Genomic DNA, 7,826 nt, shown 5'->3' with positions numbered 1-7,826 from the left:
GAGAAAATAACTCTTTACTTTGAGGACAAAGAAATTCAAAGAAATCCAGTTTCCTAGGTAGGAAGAAGATAGTTTTTGAAAAGGAGAAAAGGAGTTTTATTTAGAACTTTAGTACAAGGAGAATCTTGCTTCATAAACTCTGGGATCCAGTAAAGGAATGATGTTCACGTAGACAAGGGGGAGGACTTTAGTTCTGACGTGGGGAGACTGGAGGTTGGTAAGATCAAGACATTTTGGAGAATTTGGCAGAAGGATTCTGGGTTAAGAATAGGATAAACTAAGGAGATCAAACGGGGGCAGAAGGTAGATTATAGTTGACTTCTTGTGGAAATAACAAGAATCTGTTTTCCACCTGGAGGTACTAATTATGCAGTTTATACTTTCATTTATCCAGTAGGATTTTAGAAAAATACGTTTTATAGTCCTGAAGACAATGGCTTGGAGACCAGAAAGAGAACAGCATGAGGCAAGGTGTTAGAGAGATGAGACAGGAAGAGAAGGTAGTGTTGAACAGAATACACACAAAGGTTCCTGAACTTCAAATAATTAACATATTTCAAAACAAGTGCTCAACCTCAAACTGAAACTTCAGCGCACACACACACACACGCTAAATAGCCAAGAAGTAGGTTACTGTCCTGATGACAAACTAGGAAACAATTTATAAGATACTATTGTGGAATAGAAAAAGAGATCCAAGCAAAAGAGCCTAAATTAGTCACACGGTTTGTGGGAATGTAAACTGGTTGACGTTTCTGGAGGGCCGTTTGGCATTATGTCTCAGATTTAAGACTGATCCAGCAAACCCAACCTAGGAATTTAAACCAAGGTTGTGGTTCTCAAACATGACTGTACACAGAACAACTTCCAAGGAGAGCTTGTTTAAAAATTTCTCAACCCCTAAGTCTCTTTCCCCAGAGATTTGCAGGTATGAGAATCGACGTATTAAATAAGTAGCTCTCTTGATTTCATTACCAATAAACAGGGTGCTGAAGACATAGTAATAAAAGTAGAAAAAGCCATAAGCAGAAGCAAATACGTTAGTTCTAAGACTCCTTAAAGTGGCAGGAAATTGGAAAATGTTATTTCACTTCTCTGAACCTCAGTTCCCCATCTTTACAATAAAAGTAGATACTCAATGCCACTGCTCTGAGATTAAATAAGGGTTCACTTAAAAGGCTTAGATAAAGCTTGACACATTATTAAAGATCAATAAATATTAGATATTATGCAATGTTGAGTGGAGGAAAAGGCATTTAAATAAGAGAATGTGGAATACAATTTAACTTTTGAAACACTGTTTACATACGTATGTAAATATGGACATGCAGAGTTGTCTGAAAACATGTTCAAATACTAACAGTGATAATTTCTTAATAGTGAAATTTTGAGGGACTTACTTTCCTTTCTGTAGTTTTTCATATTGTTTGAATTATTTTTCAATTAACATTTCTCATTTTCCTCAAAAGCATTTCATTTAAGTTCAAAAATATTATATACTTTTAAAACATCTTACATGTGCAGAACACTTACATTTACAGAAAATTTCCAAATAGCTTATTTCATTAGAGGCTTACAAAGTCCTATGAATGAAAAGGGACATATCTCATCATTTGTGTTTCAGGTATGAACAATTAGTGTTTTACCTGAGGACCCCACCCACAGCTAAGAATGTTGTAGACCCTAATCTCAGAGCCTCAGGCTCCCCAGGGGGTTCATTGGTAAAGAATCCGCCTGCCAATGCAGGAGACAAGGGTTCAATCCCTTGGCTGGGCAGATCCCTGGAAAAGGCAATGGCACCCCACTCCAGTACTCTTGCCTGGGAAATCTCATGGACAGAGGAGCCTGGCCCGCTACAATCCATGGGGTCACAAGAGTCTGACAGGACTTAGCGATGAAACAACCCAGACCCAGGTCTTTTGAGTTCAAGTTCACTATACCTCCCACTGGACAATGATTCTTCAAGAATACCAGTTTATTTTTCCAAACAGGAGGGAAGGGGGTGGGAAAAGTTATAATTACAGTTATACAAATACCTGTTTTTCATCTTCCACATTAAGATTAATGCTCAGCACTTTATAAAACTGAGATGTACTGAATACTAAGGAAGCTGATATGAAAACATATTAAAGTCAGGAAATAGCAAAGTTGGTCTCGGATGGTAAGCCGAAGCATCTCATGTGTCCTGCAGCTTCGGTTACTCTAAATATAGACAGTCCCAATCACCTGTTGAAAGTTAACAGAAATTTCATGAGCAAGGAAAATGAGTTGATAATCATGTAGAAGGTAGACTGTCAATGGGCTTTCTCGGAGTTCTCACAAGTTTTTCACCTCCTAGCAGTCCTTCCCGGCGCCCCCGGAGGGGCTTTAGGGCCCAATCGCCTTGGCTTTCGGAGCGACCCTGCCAGGAGTCAGCAACGGATTGTCCGGGAGCCCGCGGTGTCTAGGGCGGCGGCCGGCACTGCCCCCTCCCGGATGAAAGGAAGAACTGCATCTGTGCTGTGGTGCCACGTCTCCCTCTATTGGCAGAAAAATCTCCATCGCGCAAGACTGGTTTCAGAGAGGCGCCGGTGGGCTCAGAGCATCACCTGGGCCCAGACCAGCACCCAAGGTCCTCAGGAGGTACCATTCTATTGTATTTCAGTGCAGACGTTTAAGGAATGCCCTCCCTGGACAACTAGTTCCCCTGTCCTCCACTCCAGGGGCTCCCTGACCTCAGTGCTGTCTCAGAAGTACCACAAATCCCTATCATGTCCTGAAATAGGGAAGATCAGGCATCCTTTCTGGAAGACGGAAATGGCAACCCGCTCCAGTATTCTTGCCCGGAGAATTCCATGGACAGAGGGGCCTGGAGGGCTACAGTCCATGGGGTTGCAAAGAGTTGGACATGACTGAGTGACTAACACACACACACACACACACACACACACACACACACACACAGCAGAAGTGATGGCTCCGGACCTGGCTCTTCAGAGCACTGGCGATTCCACTTTTTTCCCTTGGAAAGTACATACTATGCAAGAAATCCAGCTCCCCTGACAGACCACAGACCTGTGAGGAATCCCAAATTCTTGGGAGGAGAGTGGCCATGCAGAGGGGTCTCAAGGAGCCAGGCATGTGAATGCTTTTGGATGATCTGGCCCCACCATGGTCATGACCTCACAGCATGGAGACACAGCAGGGAGCTCCTGCACTCCTCTGCCAATTCCTGCCTGAATTCCCAGCCCACGGAATCAAGAGAAATAACAAGTCATTGTTTCGAATCACTTAGTTTCTTGTGCGGCAACAGAAAACGTGCCTCCTGGACGTGCTCAGGCCTGATCTCATAGATATTGGTTCCATCCTATGCTGACATGCTGCTCTGTGGTTGCATTTAGTTGTATGACAAATGTAGTTTAGTCAAACAGTTCAGGTTACAAACTCATCTCGTGTCCCATCGTCAGACATCTCGTCTCTGCCAGGACCCAGCTGTGAGGTGGCTGTATTTGCAAATACAGTATAGTTGTCCACAGAACAAGCCTGGCTTTGCCCCTGGGGTCTCCTGTGGGAGCTGGGTGGAGGTTGCATCTCTGTCTGCCAGGGATTCCATAATTTTAGGTCTGCTGGATTTTACAGTGAAACTGGTGGGACAGTTTGAAATGAAGCCTGCAGCTCTGCCAAGGGTTCTTGTATCAGGCTCCACTCAAAATAAGCAGCCTAATGGGGGACCCAGTGTGTGAGTCAAAGTAGCACAGCCAAATGTCAGATACGAAGCCCCACAACCCAAACAGGCTCACAAACGGGGTGCTTTTCCTTTGCAGTGAGCATGCAAGGTGCAGGAGTCTGTGCCTCACTTAACAGTGGCTGTTAAGCCCCAGACCATAGCAGCCCTGGAACTGTCACTGATGGAGCAAGCGCTTCTGAGCTCCCTTCTAGCATGCATCTTGTCAGCTGCTGCTGCTAAGTCGCTTCAGTCGTATCCGACTCTGTGCGACCCCAGAGACAGCAACCCACCAGGCTCCCCTGTCCCTGGGATTCTCCAGGCAAGAACACTGGAGTGGGTTGCCATTTCCTTCTCCAATGCATGAAAGTGAAAAATGAAAGTGAAGTCACTCAGTCCTGTCCAACTCCTAGCGACCCTATAGACTGCAGCCCACCGGGCTCCTCCGCCCATGGGATTTTCCAGGCAAGAGTACTAGAGTGGGGTGCCATTGCCTTCTCCTATCTTGTCAGAGTGTTCCCTAATTCTTTCTTCCAGATTCAACTAGAAAAAAATGTTATCAATGTCAGGGGCCAGCATGATGTTCCACGGGAGAGCAGGACAGTCAAATCCTTCTGGATTTTATGTGTCAGAGAGCTGGAGATGTGGCGAGGCTGTGAGACAGGACTGTAAAGGTCTTCCTTCATTCCACCCAGGTGAGGGCAGACTGCTTCTGCTTATTTTTTCTGATAGGAGTGGAGGTGGAGGGGGGGCCTGGAGGTATGATCGGTAGTTGTCAATCAGGGGCCAAAATCCCTGGAGAAGGAAATAACAAACTACTCCGGTATCCTTGCTTAGAAAATCCCATGGTCAGAGGAGCCTGGCTGGCTATGGTCCATGGGATTGTGTGAGTTGGACACGACTTTACAGGGAAACTAAGTGATAAAGCGTCCCCATGAACTACAAAATGCAAGCAGTGAGGGCAACCCACCCATGGCACAGGCTGGTAGGGCACTGGCACATGTGCAGATGGAAGCAATGGGGTATCTGAGAAGTTGACAAAAGGTGAACCCCAAAAGAGCAACTAGTACTCCCTAAAATCTGTGATGGTCTAACTTGAGAGCAGCACCTGACACCGAACAGTTTTAACAGCATGGTAGTACCATTTACTTGGGTAACAGGTGAGTGCAAGGAGTCCAAGGTGAACGTGAAAAGGTCTAGAGAGCCTACCCTCTGTAGGTCTCAAAACTGACTTCCAAGACTCCCTCCCAGGGGCTTCCCTGGTGGTCCAGTGCTTAGGACTCTAAGTTCCCAGTGCAGGAGCTTGGGTTCAATCCCTGATCTGGGAACCAGGATCCCGTATGCCTCATAGTGAAGCCAAATAAAGAAATAAGAGTGCTTTAAAAAAAATTTAAAAAGTGGCTGTACCATTAAAAAAAAAAAAAAAAAAAGACTGACTTCCAGAACAGAACCTCTACTAAGGAGAAAGTCCCAAGAGTGAAATCAGATTTCACAGGACAGGGATGAAAAAGACAATGGAAGAAAAGGCCCAGACAAAGTTGGGGTGGAGGAAAAGAGACCGGAAATCTCAGAAAGCAAGCTATCATGTTTGTTAATGCTTTTGGAAATTAGATGGGCCTCTCTCAACTCTGCCTCTTTCTAAAAACTCAGAGAAACTAACCTCACATAAAAAATAGCAAGAGAAAAGTATCAAAATCAAATCTTATGTAAATTCTTACAAGAAAAAAAAAAAAGAATAAGAAGTAAAATAACATCCTTACAGATAAGAACATGCCATAATCTTACAACAGAGAACAGTGAATCTCTATTTCAAGATAAATTTAAATTCATTTTTTAAATAATACAAGTTTATTTCCTTCTTAACGAATTGAATAGAAGAGCCACTGGTGCTCAGTCATGACTGACTCTGCGACCCCATAGATTGTAGCCTGCCAGGGCCACTGCCCATGGGATTTCCCAGGCAAGAATACTGGAGGGGGTTGCCACTTCATACTCCAGGGAATCTTCCTGACCCAGGGATTGAGCCCATGTCTCCTGCATTATACGCATATTCTTTACCACTAGCTCCACCTGGGAAGAGCCATTAGGGGACCCAAGCAAAGAAGGAGATTGGGCAGAGAGGTGGCTTAGCAGGTGGTTAGGACAGAGTGAGGAAGATGGCCAAGTGAGACCCAGGGATTGGGGGTGAAAAGATTGATTGCCTAGGGTGACTGAGCAAATAAAGTAATACTGAGGACAAAAATAATGAGGACAGCAAGAGTCATAGTTTTCATCGTCTGAGATTCAAAATGAGGGCAAGGCGAAAGGAATACTCTGCTGTTGGGTTGGAATTGGGGGTTTTGATGAGCACTCACAGGTTTCTATAGAAACAGAATATGTAAATATAGGTGTGTGTGTGTGTGCATGACCCTGTGCACCCATGTACACACGTAGTCACACAGGCACATGTTAGTCTGCTTGTGCTGCTATAACAAAATACCATAGATTAACCATAGACTTCAACAACAGACATTTATTTCTCACCGCTCTGGAGCTTGGAAGTTCAAGACCAAGGTGCTGGCTGATTCACTTCCTGGTGAGACCCCTCTTCCTGGCTTTCAGACAACCACCTTTGAGAGGAAATCTTAAGTGTTCCCACAACATACATATGCAAAAGATGACTACATGAGGTGATGGATGTGTGAATTAGCTTGACTGTGGTCATCATTATTTCACATATATATAGATATTATATATAAATATGTGTCAAATCATCCTATTATACACTTTAAATAAATACATGTATTGGGGAAGTTGGGGATGTCTCTAGAGGTTCAGTGGTTAAGACTCCACGCTTTCACTGCAGGGGTCACAGTTTCCATCCTTAGTCACTGAACTCAGATCTCACATGCTGCATGGAGCAGTCAAAAAATAAATTAATTAAAAATAAATAGTTCGTGGGGGAGGGGACATGTGTACACCTGAGGCTGGTTCTTGTTCTTGTATGGCATAAACCAACACAGCATTGTAAATCAATTATCCTCCAATTAAAAATAAATAAATATGTTTCATTTGTCAATTATACCTCAATAAAGCTGGGGAAAAATAAAGGTCCTCAGCACTATGAACACAGAAAAGTAACCCCAAAACTGATGAACATTAAGCCTATGCTTACTTGTAAATTTAAGGCTAAATGAAAATTAAAAGGGAGAGAATATTGTGTAATGGTAATATGCTCTATACAAATATAGTAGAGCTATATGAGGAAAGTATAAGGAAGAGCTTTCAGCCTTTTTAGTGATTATATGATGAAAATATTCCATTATATAACATAGTTGGTAGTTTCAGTGTTGTTATCCTGGGACTGTAAACCATATAATGAGGAATAAACTTTATTTTGTCTTGTCCATTAAAGAAGCTAAAAGTAATCACCAATCCAGTAACAATGAGCATCCCAAGCATATTAGTCTGTTCAGGTTGCCATAAAAAAAAAAAAAAAAAGCACTGATTGGATGGCTTAAACAACAGACTTTTATTTCTCCCAGTTCTGGAAGCTAAAAGTCCCAGATCCAGGTGCTGGCTGGTTCACTCGCCTTCCCAGCTTGTACATGGCCACCTTCCTGCTGTGTCTTCACAAGAGAGAAAGAACTGTCTGGTCATCAGGCGAAAGGAATACTCTGCTGTTGGGTTGGAATTGGGGGTTTTGATGAGCACTCACAGGTTTCTATAGAAACAGAATATGTAAATATAGGTGTGTGTGTGTGTGCATGACCCTGTGCACCCGTGTACACACGTAGTCACACAGGCACATGTTAGTCTGCTTGTGCTGCTATAACAAAATACCACTCCTCTAACCTCATTTAACGTTGGTTACCTTTGAAAGGTCCTAGCTCCAAATGCAGTCACATTAGGGGGCTAGGGCTTTGACACATGAACTTGGGGAAGGAAGTGGACACAATTCAGACCATAGTACCTAGTGTTCAAGCTCAGTAGCTTCAGTGGTATCTGACTCTTTATGACCCTATGGATTGTAGCCCACCAGGCTCCTCTGTCTATGGGATTTTTCAGGCAAGAATACTAGTTCAGTTCAGTTCAGTCACTCAGTCACGTTCAACTCTTCACAACCCCGTAGCCTGCAACACAT

Source organism: Bos indicus, chromosome 29 (assembly GCF_029378745.1).
Source record: "Bos indicus isolate NIAB-ARS_2022 breed Sahiwal x Tharparkar chromosome 29, NIAB-ARS_B.indTharparkar_mat_pri_1.0, whole genome shotgun sequence".
Taxonomy (NCBI): Eukaryota; Metazoa; Chordata; class Mammalia; order Artiodactyla; family Bovidae; genus Bos; species Bos indicus.
The sequence above is the reverse complement of the archived record's forward strand: the minus strand, read 5'-3'. Positions refer to the sequence as shown.